We start from the raw sequence: 16,299 nt of genomic DNA, 5'->3' as shown, positions 1-16,299 counted from the left end.
AAGCAAAAATCCTCAACAAAATATTAGCAAACTGAATGCATAATGTATAAAAGGAGGTCGGCTGGGGAGGCAGGGGGCTTACGGAACTCTGTACTTCCTTTGTTTTGCTGTGAACCTTAAACTGTTCTTTTAAAAAAAGATTAGTTTAAAAAAGTAATCAACGAATACCAAGTTCATTTTCTGTGTTGTGTAACATTCCAATTCAATAAACTAAGGCAGCCCACCTGTTTTTATCATCTACTGAAGAGCCAGATTTTCTTCTCAAATTGTTCAGTGATAATAAGATCCTTGCCTCATGGGAGCACCCTGCAACATGAAGTTTCCGTGTCAGTGGTCACGTAGTTTTCATGCATAGTCTCTGCATCCTCACTAGTTTTTTGTTTTGTTTCGTTTTTGAGCCCGGGTCTCACACAGTGGCCCAGGCGGGAATGCAGTGGCATGATCATGGCTCACTAAACCTCCACCTCCTGGGCTCAAATGATCCTCCCACCTCAGCCTTCTTGGTAGCTGGGACCACAGGCATGTATCACCACGCCCCGCTAATTATTATTATTATCATTATTTTGTAGAGACGAGGCAGAGTCTCACTTTGTTACCCAGGCTGGTCTTGAACTCCTGGGCTCAAGCGATTCTTCTCCTTCATCCTCCTAGTGCTAGAATTACAGGCATGAGCCACCACACCTGGCCTCACCGCTATTTTAAAAGACAATATTGAAGCACGTTTCTATGTTTCAAGCAAGCCGCTGTGAAAGCAGAGGGAGCAAAAGACATTAAAAGATCTTAATTATCTCCCAAGTAGCCAGGGCTGAGATTTGGACCTGGTTTATGACCCTGTTTTGTGGCAGCATTTTTGACAGTCTAGAAGCAGGGTCCCTAGCAGTAGCCAAGCAGTACTGGATCTCTCACATTTTTTTGTGAGGAGATGCAGCTTTATGGACTGGCCAATCCTAATCGTTATTTATTTATTTATTTATTTACTTTTTGAGAGGGAATCGCTCTTTGTCGCCCAGGCTGGAGTGCAGTGGCGTCATCTCAGCTCACTGCAAACTCCGCCTCCGGGTTCACGCCATTCTCCTTCCTTAGCCTCCCGAGTTGCTGGGACTACGGGCACCCGCCACCACACCCCACTAATTTTTTGTATTTTTAGTAGAGACGGGGTTTCACCGTGTTAGCCAGGCTGGTCTCGATCGCCTGACCTCGTGATCCGCCTGCCTCGGTCTCCCAAAGTGCTGGGATTACAGGCGTGAGCCTCTGCGCCCAGCCCTTAATCGTTCTCACTAGCATACAATGGGTAACAGTTTCCTTTTGCCTTTTCCTCCTCTGTCAATAGGCGGCAGGCAGAGGCTGCGGATGTAATGGCACACCTTGCATGCTTCCATGTCACTGTCCTGAGTTCATGAAGGTTTCATTCCTTTTTTCTTCTTTTTTGAGTCTTTATTTTTTTAGAGCAGTTTTACGTTCACCGAAAAACTGAGTGGAAGGTACAGAAATTTCCTATATATTCCTGCCCTCACACAGGCAGAACCTCTTCCACCAACAGTATTCTGCACCAAAGTGGTACATTTGTTATAACTGATAAGCCTGCATAGACACACCATCATCACCCATAGTCCATAGCTCACTGTAGGGTTCCCTCTTGGTGTTGTGTGATTGATGGGTTTTGACAAATGTATGATGACATATATCCACCAGTATAGTATTATACAGAGCATTTTCACTGCCCTAAAAATCCTGTGCTCTGTCTATTCACCCGTTACCCCTAACCCCTGGAAACCACTAAAGTTTTTACTTTCTCCATAGCTTTACCTTTTCCGGAATACCATATAGTTGGAATCATAGTACATTGGCTTTTCAGATTGGCTTATTTAACTTAGTAATATGCATTTAAGTTTCCTCCATGTTATGTTTCCTCCATGTCTTTTAGTGGTGTGACAATTCATTTCTTTTTAGCACTGAATAACATCCCATTGCCTGAATATACCACAGTTTATTTATGCATTCACCTACTGAAGATGTCTCCGTCGTTTCCAAGTTTTGGCAATTATGAATAAAGCTGCTATAAACATCCATGTGCAGGGTTTCTGCATAGATGTGCTCTCAACTCCTCTGGATAGGTACCAAACAGTGTGATTGCTGGGTTGTATAATGAGAGTATGATTAGTTTTGTCAGAAACTGCCAAATTGTCTTCCAAAGCAGTTGTATCATTTTGCATTCCCACCAGCAATGAACGAGAGTTCCTGTTGCTCCACATCTTCATCAGCGTTTGGTGTTGCCAGGGTTTTGAATTTTTGCCATTCTAAAAAGTATGTAGTGGTATCATTGTTGTTTCAATTTGCATTTTCCTGATGATATATGATGTGGAAACTTTTCATATGTTTATTTGCCATCTGCTTATCTTCTTTAGTGAGTAGTCTGTTCAAATGTTTTGCCTACTTTTTAATCCGGTTGTTTGTACTTTTATTGTTATCCATTGAGTTATTTGTATATTTTGGGTACCAGTCCTTTATCAGACATGTGTTTTGCAAATAGTTTCTCTGTCTGTGGCTTGTCTTCTCATTCTCTTTGAGAGTGTGTTTCGCAGATCCGACTTTTAAATTTTTAATAAACTATAACTTATCAATTACTTCTTCCATGGATCATGTCTTTGGTGTTGTCATTTTCCGTTTGAAGAGTCGCTGTTCTGTACTGTGCATCTGAAGCAAGAGACAAAAACCTTTGTGCCCGCGGCTGCTGCAGTGGGGTCTCAGGGCAGAGAAGCTCTTTCAGAGGGTGGGGGCGTGGCGCCTGCCTCCGCGGGAGCGCCTGGCCAGGGCCTATCCCGCGCCCCGGGGAAGGCTGTTGCGTGCAGCTTCGTTCTTCCGCGCAGCAGCCTTGCGGAGACTCAGAACGAGGTACGGGGAAAGAGCTGACGGGTGGACCAAGAAAAGAGGGAAATAAGCAAACGCACCTTCTTAAATCTAGAATTCTTGGTAAAGCCAGAGTTCCCAGATAAAGCTTCGGTATCAGGTGAGCTAGATGGTATGTGTGGCCCGAGTCATTGCATGTGGGGATAAAGTTCAGGCAGGATTTTCACGTTTTCATCTATTTGGACAGTTGCTTCTTCGAGCCGGGTCAAGCGCGTGTGGGAGCCACAGCTCCCAAGGTGCATTTCATCATTCAACGTACTCAGAGGGAGGGAATTTGGGTTGCATTTTCCATGAGCCTTCGGCTAGCAGAAAATTTTTCAAAAGGTCTTGAACAATCCCTCAATTCTTTCCGCCTGGGATTCAGTTGCGCCAAGAGGACTAATTGTGCTAAAGCTGTAAAAGTGTGCTCTGCTCTCTGTAACGACACAAGCTGGATGTTGCTGGTGCGTCCCGGAAGGAGGTTACTCGGGTGTAATCTGGGTTAGGCTTTAGGTGGAATTCATCCTCAGAGTTGGTCACTCCCTGGTCGAGCACGAGATAATATAAAATGCTTCGCGTTTTTAACAGGACTGGAATTCTCCCTTATGGCTAACTTGTGCCAGGGGATGTAGCTCAGTGGTAGAGCGCATGCTTCGCATGTATGAGGCCCCGGGTTCGATCCCCGGCATCTCCACGGCGATTATTTACATTAGCTTTTGCTTAATTCAGCCTCTGGCATAGAATATAAGGGGAAAAAGAAAAGAAAAGAAACTATTTTAGTCCTTTCACATATTTGCCATTATCATTTCCTTTAAATCCATCAATTCCCTGTTCTTATGTTTTTTTCTCTTCTATTTGCTTGACTAGCTACAGGCCATATTCCTGTTTCCTGGAAATTTCCAAGGTGTTTTAGTATGCGGTGAGTAGTACAAAGTCAGAGGGACAATTCAGAAATGTACTATTCCTACGAGTGCATCCAGAAAGAGGGAATACAGCTGAATATTCAAGACTATTTTAAGATCCACTAAATGAGGCCCTAATCCATTCCCAGTCTCCAGTGAAAAACAATCAGTAAAATGTAATATGTCTCCGTATCATAGTTTTTTTTGGGAGGTGGGGAAAGTGGAGTAGGATGAAGAAGAGGAAAGTAGCATGCTTTTTTTTAGTTTTAGTATTCAGGTGGGAGTTGCTTTCAAATTAAGGTCCACTCTAGCACCTTAAGATAATGTAGATCTTGTCCTATAGTTACTAACCTGGTAACCATTTTCTCACTGCAGCTTTTCAAGGTTTTTGTGTGGGAGACCTGGTCATAAAACATTTGGGACATCTGAGAAAGTAGTAAAGGTTAGAAATAGCCTGTGGAAATGGAAGGCAGAGTTGGTTAGGAACTCACAACAGGTGGAACGCCATGGCTCATACCTGTAATCCCACCTACTTGGGAGATTGAAGAAGGAGAATCGCTTGAACCTGGTAGGGAGAGGTTGAAGTGAGCCAAAATCGCGCCACTGCACTCCAGCCTGGGCAAAAAAGAAAATCATAACAGATTTCCTGACAACACTGAGAACCCCACTGAGGTTGCATTCTGGGCAACTGTAAGTAAATGAATTTTTAGGTTTATGTTATTTCTGCATTGCACTTATGTTCATTCCTTGATTCATTTGAGTGCTTTGGAATATTGATAGTAAATTTGCTCTATTGCTTCAGTTCACATTTAAAGATACACCAAAAATGCCAATGTGTATTTCTCTGCCATTGTTAAGAGGAAATAATTAAACATGATAGACAAGAAAGGATCACAATACTAGTGAAATATTATAAAGAAACATTATAAGAGGAAATAAGGAAACATTATAAACAAGACAGGATCACATAATAGTGAAATATTACAATGAAACATTATAAGAGGAAATAATGAAACATGATAAACAAGAGAGAATCACAGTAATAATGAAATATTACAATGAAACATTATAAGAGGAAATGAAACATTATAAACAAGAGAGGATCACAATAATAGTGAAAGATTACAATGAAGCATTGTAACAGGAATTAATAAAACATTATAAATGCAAGGATCACAATAATAAGGAAACATTACAAAAAAATTAGCCGGGCATGGTGGCGGGCACCTGTAGTCCCAGCTACTTGGGAGGCTGAGGCAGGAGAATCATTTGAATCTGGGAGGCAGAGGATTACAATCAGACTTGAATTTTACCAAGTTAATTCCATAAATAATGTGGAAAATGGATTGGGAATGGTGGTGAAATAAGATGAAAAAAAGACTAGTTCAGATATTACTGGAAGAGTCCAGATGAATTTTGGTGGGGACTTTCACTGAGAAATAAATTTCAGAACATGAAGACCTGTCTTATGACCATTCTTTAGGAACAGAATAAGAGTAGTCAGAGGCTGGAACTTTCCCAGGGGCCTGAACTGTAGTTACTGCTGACTTTTTCCAAGAGATTGATATCCAGCAAGATCTACCTCAAGGATGAAGCTATCTGTCTCAATCTCTTAATTTCTCAATTAACCTCATTTCCCACTCAGTTTTCTACTTCCAATGGGATCTTTTGGGCTGTGGGGAATGTTTAATTTACTTGGAAAACATTTGATTCGCTAAACTTACTGTCTCATATTCCTGCTATCCCAGTTACCACTCTGGATATAGGTCCCTCTAATTCTCCACCTATACCTTCATCTCCATAACCCTCTGTTCTTGTGTTTCAATGATGTAGACTTGCAGTTTGTCTCTTTGCATATTTCAACTCCACTCTTTGTATCTCACATTTCCATGTTAACAACCACAATCCTTAACTACTTATCCAAATGTGAGTGCAGTGGCCGGATCTCAGCTCACTGCAAGCTCCACCTCCCGGGTTTACGCCTTTCTCCTGCCTCAGCCTCCCGAGTAGCTGGGACTACAGGCGCCCGCCACCTTGCCCAGCTAGTTTTTTGTATTTTTAGTAGAGATGGGGTTTCACCGTGTTAGCCAGGATGGTCTCGATCTCCTGACCTCGTGATCCGCCTGTCTCGGCCTCCCAAAGTGCTAGGATTACAGGCTTGAGCCACAGCGCCCGGCCTTTATTTATATTTTGAGACAGAGTCTCACTCTGTTGCCAGGCTAGAGTGCAACATCCAGCTCACTGCAACCTCCGCCTCCCAGGTTCAAGCGATTCTCCTGCTTCAGCCTCCCAAGTAGCTGGGACTACAGGTGCCCGCCACCATGCCTGGGTAATTTTTTTGTATTTTTAGTACAGATGGGGTTTCACCACATTGGCAAGGCTGTTCTCAAACTCCTGACCTTGTGATCCGTCTGCCTCAGCCGTCCAAAGTGCTGGGATTGCAGGCGTGAGCCACCGCGCCCGGACTTCTATCTGCATTTTAAAAACCCTGTTCTGGGTTGGGTACAATGGCTCATGCCTAGCACTTTGAAAGGCCGAGGCGGGCAGATCACTTGAGCCCAGGAGTTTCAGACTTGCCTGGGCAACAACATGATGAAACCCTGTCTCTACAAAATCATACAAAAATTAGCCAGATGTGGTGGCATGTGCCTATAATCCCAGCCACTTGGAAGGCCCAAGTGGGAAGAAGGCCTGAGCCTGGGGAGGTGAAGGCTGCAATGAGCTGTGATTACACCACTGCATTCCAGCCTAGGCAACAGAGTGAGACCCTGTCGCAAAACAAAAACAAAAACAAAAACAAAAAAATCCTATTCTGGCCACGTGCAGTGGTTCATGCCTATAATCCCAATGCTTTGGGAGGCCGAGGAGGAGGATTGCTTGGAGCCAGGAGTTCAAGTCTAGTCTGGGCAGTATAGGTAGACTTCATTTCTAAAAAAAAAAAATTAGAACAACCACTCTCCCTTAAGAAAAACCCTGTTTCTGGGAGGCTTTGCTTTATGAAACACAATCGTGGCCGGCAGGGTGGCTCACACTTGTAATCCCAGCACTTTGGGAGGACAAGGTGGGCGGATCATCTGAGGTCAGGAGTTCGAGACCAGCCTGACCAACATAGAGAAATCCTATCTCTACTAAAAATACAAAATTAGCTGGGTGTGGTGGTGCATGCCTGTAATCCCAGCTACTCCAGAGGCTGAGGCAGGAGAATCGCTTGAAACCGGGAGGTGGAGGCCGGGGTGAGCCGAGATTGCACCATTGTACTCCAGCCTGGGCAACAAAAGTGAAACTCCATCCAAAAAAACCAAAAAAACAAAAAAACACAATCTCACATTTCTCAGCAAGAAAACTCTTCCTAATTTAACAAAGACCTGGTGCCTGGTTTCTTCCACTCACCCTTGGTGACTTCAGGGTCCATGTGGACAGATCATCCAGGACCCCAGCTTCTCATTCCTTTGTTCTCTCTTTCCCAGTAATCTTTATTTCCACTCTATGTAGTCACTTGCACACATGGCCATGCTCTGGACATTGTCATGTATCAGTATTATGCCAAAAGAATAAATCCATCAAAATTATGCCAAAATAATATAGTCCAGTATAGAGTAGTTTATAAGAACACAGACACTGGAATGAGAATACTCATGTTTAAATCTCAGCTTTTCTACTACTGTGAGATATAAGGCAGACCATTTAATTGATTTAAACTTCAGTTTTATCATCTGTAAAATGGGGAGAAAATGATGCCAACTCACAGGATTTTGTGAATTTTAAATAAAATAATACATTTAATAGTTCTAATTATTAATAACTGACTGTGGGTAAGAACTCAATGAAAATTAAATATATAAGAATCAATTGGCTGGGTATGGTGGCTCATGCCTGTAATCCCAGCACTTTGGGAGGCTGAGGCTGGTAGATCACCTGAGGTCGGGAGTTCGAGATCAGGCTGACCAACATGGAGAAAACCCGTCTCTACTAAAAATACAAAATTAACCAGGCATGGTGCTGCAAGCCTGTAATCCCAGCTACTTGCAAGGCTGAGGCAGGAGAATCGCTTGAACCTGGGAGGCAGAGGTTGCAGTGAGCTGAGATCGCACCATTGTATTCCAGTCTGGGCAACAAGAGCAAAACTCCATCGCCAAAAAAAAAAAAAAAAAAGGGGGGGGACTGGCCGCAGTGGCTTACGCCTGTAATCCCACCACTTTGGGAGGCTGAGGCTGGTGGATCACCTGAGGTCAGAAGTTCTAGACCAGCCTGGCCAACATGGTGAAACCCCGTCCCTACTAGAAACACAAAAATTAGCTGGGCGTGGTGGCAGGCACCTGTAATCCCAGCTACTCAGGGAGGCCGAGGCAGGAGAATCGCTTGAACCTCGGAGGCAGAGGTTGCAGTGAGCCGAGATTGCGCCATCGCACTCCAGCCTGGGGGGCAAGAGCGAGACTTCATCTCAAAACAAATAAACAAACAAAAAAAAAAACAAAAACAAAAAAAGAATAAATTAAGTTAAAACTTATAGGAGGACTTGTGATAACATCTTAGAACAATATATATGCTCAACAAATGTTAGCTGCTATTATTATTAATATTACTACTATCTGCATTATTTCCCTGTAACTGCCCCAAATATAATGACTTAAATCAACACAAATTGACTGTCTTACATTTCTGGAGTTCAGAAGTCTGAAATGGGTTTCATTGAGCTAATATAAGGATGTCAACAGGGCTATGTTTCTTGTGGAGTCTCTAGGGAAGAATTAGTTCCCTTGTCTTTTCTAGCTTTAGAGTCTGCCTGGATTGCTTGGATCATGGCTCCTTCCTCCATCTTCAAACTTCCAATCTCTGACTCTGACCCTCATACCTCCCTCTTTCACTCATAAGGACCATTGTGATTACATTGTGCCTATCCAAATAATCCAGAATAAATGCTCCATCTCAAGGCCCTTAAATTAATCAACCTACAACGTCCCCTTTGTCATGTAAGGTATCATGTTCACAAGTTTAGGAATTAGGACATGGACGTCTTTGTGGAGGGTGGGAGGGCATTAGTCTGCCTACCATAGTATCCCTAATCTACTCTCTTTTCTGGCAACCTCATCCAGTTACTTTCTCAACTTTCGTTTATCTACTGAAATGCAACTTCCATTTCCTTAACATTTTTTTTTCTCTCTGTGGATCCTTATGTTCCTACCTTTTCTTCCTTCCATATCCAGCTTAGACTCCTTGTTCTTTCCATTCAACCACATTTCAGCAATGTCCTCACACTCCTTTGTTTCATAGTGAACATCCTCCCTCAGAGTTCCAACTGTAGATGATTCCATATGGCTCTTAATTCACCCACACAGACTATTGGGTGCTCTTAGAGAATATCACACCACGGTGAAGATTAGTGCCACTCTAAATAAGGAGTAGGCCTTCCAGTCCAGGACACCTATGCCCACAACCTCCCCTGCCTTCCCACCCACCACAATGCCTGGAATGCTTATGCTACTGTTACTCCTACCCCACCTATTTGAAATAAAAGCAGAGGCCAGGTGACTGCTGCACACTCTTCTAGGGGTGAGTCCAAGGGGCAGTTCTGTACTCACCATCTCCTCCTTCATAGGAATTCAACTTGGTATCATCTTCAGAGAGGAAAGAAAGAACAAGATTAGTGAAATAATTATGGCCTTTGTTACTTTGGGTCCAGACAGGACTTTTGGAAAGTTCAGTCCAACCCTTCATTTTAGAGGCCAGGAAACCTAAGTACAGAGAAGAGAGGGGACTTACTTGTTCCCTTCAATGCTACCCCACTCACTTGCATTTCCCTAATAGGATTCATAGTAGCTACTTCCTCAAGATATTTAATCCTGCTTTCTATACCTTCAGCTGATGACTTTGCCTCCTACTTCAAACTTAAAAATGCCATCAAATGAAACCATCTTAACTTCCTTCATTAACTTATAAATGTACCTGTATTTGTATACGTCCTTTTTTTTTTTTTATTTCTGTCTGCTAAAATAGAAAAAATATCCCTTGTATCAGTGCTACCCAAGCTTTAATGTTTATACAGCATCACCTGTGAATTTTATTAAGATGAAAATTCCATATGTCTGGGGTAACCCCTGAGGTTCTACATTTATTTTATTTGTTTACTTATTCATTTAGAGATGGAGCCTTGCTCTGTCAACCAGGCTGGAGTGCAGTGGCACAATCTCGGCTCACTGCAGCCTCTGCTCCCCAGGTTCAAGCAATTCTCCTGCCTCAGCCTCTCGAATAGCTGGGATTACAGGCGCGTGCCACCATGCCCAGCTAATTTTTGTGTTTTTAGCAGAGACAGGGTTTCAGCATCTTGGCCAGGCTGGTCTTGAACTCCTGACCTCATGATCCACCCGTCTCAGCCTCCCAAAGTGCTGGGATTACAAGTGTGAGCTACCGCACCCAGCTGAGATTCTACATTTATAACTAGTTCTCAACTGATGCTGATGCTGCTGGTCTCTATGCTATACTTTTAGTGGTGAGAGCTTAAAGTGTCCACAGCTAGTTCTTAAAAGGTCCTCAGGCCATCTTTTCTTGCATTCACAGGGAATTTGTGCTGCCAATTATTCCTGCTGTCTCTATCTTCACCCTGTCCTTTGCTGGTTTCTTTTTATTACTATTTAAAATGGTTCAGGTCTTCATATTAAAAATCTCCCCTGGCTCCACGTTCTTCTGCAACCACCACAATTTCTCTTTCCTTCCAATTCCAGCCACATTTCTTGAAATGGATATTTTTACTCTGTGTCTCCATTCCTCATCTTACTCTCATTTCTCAATTTTCTGAATATAAATTTGATTCTTAGACTTGCAGTGAAATGACTCTTACCAGAGTCACCAATGATTCCCATGTCTCTAAATCTAATGAACTTATTAGCCTTCACTTTACTAAACTCATTTTATCATTTGACACAAACGATTCTTGCTTTGAAAGAGCCTTGTCTTTCCAATACAATATATTGCATTGATTTCACATAAGTTATATGTAAAACTTCTGTTGTTGTTGTCAAACGTGAGTATTGTTTAGAGTTCAAATGTAGGCATACTTTCTTCATGCTCTACACATTCTTTCTAAGCGTTCTTATATATTACACTTGCTCTGCATATCCTCTGTACACTGCTATTTCTTAAATATATATCTTTAGTCTCTACCACCCTCATAAGTGTTAAGCCCATATAGCCTACAGCACATCGCCACTGTATTATTCCACAGGCACCTTGCTGCCTTCCTCCCACACATATCTAATTAACCACCAAGGATGCTCAATGCTACCCTTTACTATCTCTCAAAACCATACACTACTTTCCCACTCATTTAATCTAGTTTGCATCTCCAGAAATTCTTCTAACTTATTGTACATATTCATAAGTCAATTTCCCTTCTGTCCTTGTGATGGCCTTTTCCGGTAAGGACCTCAATCCTGGTTAAAACCAAAGATGCGGGCTGGGTGCGGTAGCTCACGCCTGTAATCCCAGCACTTTGGGAGGCCGAGGCTGGCGGATCACGGGGTCAGGAGATCAAGACCATCCTGGTTAACACGGTGAAACCTCGTCTGTACTAAAAATACAAAAAATTAGCCGGGCATGGTGGCACACGCCTGTAATCCCAGTTACTCGGGAGGCTGAGGCAGGAGAATCACTTGAATCCGGGAGGCGGAGGTTGCAGTAAGCCGAGATGGCTCCACTCCAGTCTGGGCGACAGAGCGAGACTCCGTCTCAAACAACAACAACAACAACCCCAAAACTAATGACGCACCTAGTCCATATGAGTGCATGAGAAGCTCTCCTCTTAGGCCTCTGCAGATCTCATAACCTTCAGTTAACACAGGTTAAGAGTTTAGCAACTAAGTAGAAAGGAGTGCTTATTTACCAAGATAAGAAAGAGTGAAGGGAAGAAGTTTGGAGGTAAAGAAAAAACAAGGGTTTAGTTTTGAACATGTTGAGTTAGATATGCTGATTAGATATTCATGTGGAGATGTCAAGCAGGCCTGAGATCTGTGGAGGCCAAAGGGACAGCTTTTATTTTCTGAGAAACAATGTAGAGATTGGGAAAATTCAGTCTTCCCAGTGTTTATTCTCAATCAGGTTCACTCAAGCAAATGAGGGATTCAAACTTGCTTAGTTCCAATTGGTTGATACAGCTGAGCTCTGATTGGACAAGGCAGCTGAGCCCTGATTGGGTGACTTTTAAGCCCAAAACTACGTCTTGTTGATTGGATGTTTCTAGGTGATTGACTGGGGATTTCTTGCTAGTTTATCTTGGCCCTGGTTACAAGAGCTACTCTGGTCCAGGGTTGCAAAGCAGAGTGTTTGTCACGGGTCGTGTTTTCTGAGAACCCAGAGTGCAATGACTGTTCCCTCACTGGACCATGGCCTCTGGACCCTGTTAAATTTCGAGCTGTCTCCATTAGCCACAGGGAGTGTGGGTATTCTCTAGACTGAGGCCATTTCACAGCTGGGTGTTATCTTTTCTCTGCTGTCCAACAGAACACATCTATTTTATGTCAAAAGTGTATCTGGAATCCACCCACACCTCTCTTCCACTTTAAACTACCTAAGCCAAAAATATTCACTCAATAAATGTTGACTAAGCACTACCTAGTTGCCGGTACTCGTCTAGAAACTGTAGATACAATAGGGAACAAAGATAGACAAATTCCCTCCACTCAATGAGCTTACATTCTGGCTCAAAAAATTTCCCGGGCGTGGTCGTGGGCGTCTGTAATCCCAGCTACTCGGGAGGCTGATGCAGGAGAATTGCTTGAACCTGGGAGGTGGAGGTTGCAGTGAGCCGAGATTCCGCCATTGCACTTCAGCCTGGGCAAGACGAACGAAACTCAGTCTCAAAAAAAAAACAAAAAACAAAAAACAAAAAAAATTAGCCAGGCATGGTGGCGCGGGCGTGTAATCCCAGCTACTTGGGAGGCTGAGGCAGGAGAATCACTTGAACCTAGGAGACGGAGGTTGCAGTGAACTGAGATCTGAACTCCAGCCTGGGCAACAGAGAGAGAGACTCTGTCTCACAATTAATAATAATAATAATACATTTAAATATACATATATTACATATCATTTCCTACCTCAAATTCTGTTTCAATTAGCATATGTTTGCTTCCATTAACAGAAAACCTGACCATCAGTCATTTAAATGGGAACAGTTTATTAGTACCACATAGCAAGAGGTCAGAAGGAAGGGTTGACAAAGCACCTTAACAACATCATCAAGGACCCAGACTTCTCGAATCTTGCTGTTAGAGGAACCCCTGCTTACTAGGCCTCTGGTTTAATAAAACATGACCAGAATGAAATAGCGAGACACTTACAAGTTATCTATAAGGTTAATACTCATGATCTGAAAATAGTCACATTCTAATCTGACCACCAATTGTAATTGCAGAATATTTATGGTCATACAGAACACCTCCCACCAAGCCTGCAGAATGTCGAGATGTCCTAAAAGTGCAGCCCACTTTATTGAAAGATAATGTTAATGAGCAGGCTTAATGAGTTGAAGGATTAATGGTCATTGATAGAAACAGTAGCCCCTAACTTTGGTGAGCACATCTACATATTACAAGTTTAATTATAGCTCCTCATAGTTTTTTGTGTTTTCTTTTTTCTTTCTTTCTTTCTTTCTTTCTTTCTTTCTTTCTTTCTTTCTTTCTTTCTTTCTTTCTTTCTTTCTTTCTTTCTTTCTTTCTTTCTTTCTTTCTCTCTTTCTTTTTTTTTTGAGAAGGAGTCTCACTTTGTTGCCCAGGCTGGAGTGCAGTGGTACGATCTCGGTTCACTGCAACCTCTGCCTCCTAGGTTCAAGCAATTCTCCTGTCTCAGCTTCCTGAGCTGGGATACAGGCGCACACCACCAAGCCTGGCTAATTTTTGTATTTTAATAGAGACAGGGTTTTGCCATATTGGTCAGGCTGGTCTCGAACTCCTGACCTCAGGTGATCTGCCCGCCTCGGCCTCCCAAAGTGTTAGGATTACAGGTGTGAGCCACCACGCCCGGCCCCTCATAGTTTCTTATAAGTGAAGAAACTAACAAAGGATAGTATGTTCCTCCTCCTGCTTTCTGACACCCTACTCTGTAATGGAATAGTTTCTAATAAACTTGCCTCTTTCACTGTGCTCCATGACTCATCTTGAAGTCATTCCTGGGTGAGATCCAAGAACTCTTTCTTGGGATTTGGTTCAGGACCTTCTTTTTCCAGCGACATTTTCATTCTGTCGTCCTTAAGTGTCAAGAGTGTCTCTTTCATGATCACAGCAGCTCCAAACACTGTGTTTTGTCTTCAAAGTAGTGTTTCTGAAGCAAGAAAGTAAAAGCAAAAGCAAAGAACATTCTCCCTTAGCATATTTGTCCTCTAACAAGATAAATACTTGTCCCAGAAACCTCTCAGGAAGGCTGTACTTACATTGCGTCAGCCACAACAGTGTCTCATACTCATTTCTAAATCAATTGCTATAAAAAAGAAATAGATGACAATATTGGATAAGCGTTTCTCAGGACAGTTCCACTTGGACATTTTTAGAGGGGTTGGTTTTCTCAGAGACTAGTGGCTGCTACAGGCATCTAATTTAAAGGGGTAAGAGTATCTTACAAATAAACACAGCAATTCCTCATAACAGAAAAATTGCTGTACATTCTGCAAGACTTTTATATGGTTTCTTGAAAATTCATGTAGGTAAGAAAACAAACAACTAACCTGTTTATAGTTTCCGAACCTTTGTTTTATGTATAAATACAAAGTTCTTTATTTCTGAACAATTGTTGTGTTCAAAAAAATTGTTTTCAAAAAGTTTTGTTTAAAAAAAAAAGTTTACCTTATTAGCAAATCAGTTTGTCAAGGCAAGCATGGTTCTTGGCTTTAAATATCCAATACTACGTACTTGTGCCTTCATTACTGTTTTATTCAAACTAATTCTTTTGAAAGGTACAAGAACTTGACTGTATCATGTTTTCTAAAATAGTCATTTATTGATTTTGCTGAGAGTATTAAAAAGATTATTATTCCTAATCATTTCCATAAGGAAATATATGTTGTCTTATGACCTATTTTGAATTACTATCCTTTTATTTCTCATATGTATACCAGTTAAGGAGTCTTATGAATTTGAAAGGAAAATTATATCTGTGTCTAGTTTAAATTAACTATCACTTTTATTTCAGGATATTAAAGAATGTGCTGCAAAAAACTTGTAAAGAGAGAGGAATGGTTCTGTTAAGGTTAAGAACCATGCCTTAATTACATTATGATTCATCCCCTGTGATGAGGCACATCGCCCTCTGAAAACAATCAAATTTTTACAAGATAAGGAAGAAGGACTGAATGTTAGGTAAACAACAAAAGTAGCACCCTCCATTTCACTACTTTTAGCATAAAATTCCAACTCTTATTTGCCTTTACAAGTTCTACAAAGTCTAGCCTCTAGAATCATTTATCGAACTTCAATCACACTTTCCTTTTTTATCATTTTTGAACCAACTAAGTTAGTTTCTACCAGAGAGCTTGTTACCTTATCTCTTCTTTCTCCATGGAATGTTCCATTTCCTTATCTTTATATGATTGACTCCTTATTGTTGAGATATTATTTCAATCTACTCCTAGTGGCATCCCTCTCTCCCTTGCCCTTACAGTTCAGGGGAACCTTCTTTTCAGTAGCTAAGACTGTTTTCCAGACATGATGGCACAATATGAACCTATTGATACATATGTGACATGATGTGATATATATTTCTCAAAGATAATTCTGGCACCAAAGTCTTGGTGGCAGCTTTTACGACAAGACAAGAATGCCTACACCATGGAATGAATACACCTCAAAATATATCCACCAGAAATTCCCTTCTTGATTCTTGAAACAACGCACATCATCAGTATTCTCAGTGCACTCTAAGGTCCTGCTTTTTGCTCTCCCAGATAGGGAATTATGGCTATCCCATACTATTATTTAAAGTGATTGTGGTAAAGGGAGGCCATCCTTCCTCTCTTACCAAAGAGTAGTCAACCATCTATTAAAAAGAAACAATGATTTAAACTTATATTTCCCAAATCAGTGCAGTGCATGGATTCCTTTTTAAGAAATTGTTAAGGTCTTGCTTTTAGGATTTGTTAGGGAACATCATGCCGATAGTTAACGAATGTTGTGTCTTGAGTCTGGTATAATTCTGTCCTGGATTTCCCTTTTCTTTCAAGTCAGCTGATTGTGTGAGGCCCATCCCCACAGTGGAGGGTAATCTGCTATACTCGGTCTACTTTCTTTCTTGAAACAAAGTCTCACTCTGTTGCCCAGGCTGGGACATTATGATGCAATCTCAGCTCACTGCAACCTCCGCCTCCCGGGTTCAAGTGATTTTTGTACCTCAGCCTACTGAATAGCTGGAATTACAGGCATGTGCCACCACACCTAGCTAATTTTTGTATTTTTAGTAGAGACAGATTTCACAATGTTCGCCAAGCAGGTCTTATCCTCAAGTGATACCCCTGCTTCTGCCTCCCAAAGTTGTG

At 41.9% G+C, this 16,299-nt stretch overlaps 1 non-coding gene across 1 annotated transcript; it reads left to right on the top strand.

The window, feature by feature from the left end:
- Window positions 1–3,508: 3,508 nt before the first annotated feature.
- On the top strand, window positions 3,509–3,580 carry TRNAA-CGC. Its single transcript has one exon. It is a non-coding gene; the product is annotated as a tRNA-Ala (tRNA).
- Window positions 3,581–16,299: the final 12,719 nt, after the last annotated feature.

Source organism: Rhinopithecus roxellana, chromosome 4, assembly GCF_007565055.1.
Source record: "Rhinopithecus roxellana isolate Shanxi Qingling chromosome 4, ASM756505v1, whole genome shotgun sequence".
Taxonomy (NCBI): domain Eukaryota; kingdom Metazoa; phylum Chordata; class Mammalia; order Primates; family Cercopithecidae; genus Rhinopithecus; species Rhinopithecus roxellana.
This window is presented reverse-complemented; position numbering and strand designations above follow the sequence as displayed.